This window comes from Pongo abelii, chromosome 3 (genome assembly GCF_028885655.2).
Source record: "Pongo abelii isolate AG06213 chromosome 3, NHGRI_mPonAbe1-v2.0_pri, whole genome shotgun sequence".
Lineage (NCBI taxonomy): Eukaryota > Metazoa > Chordata > Mammalia > Primates > Hominidae > Pongo > Pongo abelii.
In genome coordinates this window covers 15,385,001-15,385,828 of record NC_071988.2, presented here as the reverse complement: position 1 = coordinate 15,385,828, position 828 = coordinate 15,385,001, and the positions used below count along the sequence as shown (strand labels likewise).

The following is an 828-nucleotide window of genomic DNA, read 5'->3' as shown; positions in this document are numbered from 1 at the left end:
AGCATTAGGAGATATACCTAATGTAAATGACGAGTTAATGGGTGCAGCACACCAACATGGCACATGTATACATATGTAACAAACCTGCAGGTTGTACACAGGTACCTAAAACTTAAAGTATAATAAATAAATAAATAAAATAAAATGAAGCAGGTGCTTTACAGTGTAATAGTTGCTTTCATCAGAATCTCTTTCCTCCTTTCCTACTGGCCACCAGACCCATAAGTAGAGACAAATCTCAGCCAGAAATGACAAGATAAGTGGCAATTCTGCTAAGAACGGAATGATTTACCAAAGGAGCTGTAGGACCATGTGCTAACATGTACTGTCAGGAACTCAGATTGGTGGATCCTGAGCACGCTGGACCATGTTTTCAACATGAGGCATTCATCCATAACACAATGTTTAACATCTGGCAAGGACCTCACATGATTGTTCTAATAAATTGCTGGAGTAACTCTTGAGAACTTGGGAAACGTTATGGCCCATCTTGTAGAAAGGAGAGATGCCAGAGCAGCCATGGAAAACTCTGGAAGAAGGAATCCTGAGCCTCAGAGAAGTAGGGATGCTAGAATATGTCTATCATAGGAGACCAGAAAATGTACCAACTATACATGTTCTTAAGATGGCTCATCAGTTTAGACCATAACAGTGTTTCTTCCTCATCTGAAAACTCAGATGAACCTCTGAACTTGACTTTTATCAAGAAGGAATTTTCAAATTCAAATAATCTGGACAACAAAAGCACTAACCCAGTGTTCGGCATGAACCCTTTCAGTGCCAAACCTTTATACACAGCTCTTCCATCTCAAAGCGCATTTCCCCCCG

At 40.3% G+C, this 828-nt stretch overlaps 1 pseudogene; it reads left to right on the top strand.

The window, feature by feature from the left end:
* The first annotated feature begins 505 nt into the window (after positions 1 to 505).
* LOC100936106 (zinc finger E-box-binding homeobox 2-like) overlaps positions 506 to 828 on the top strand; it is a 1,291-nt pseudogene continuing 968 nt past the window's right edge.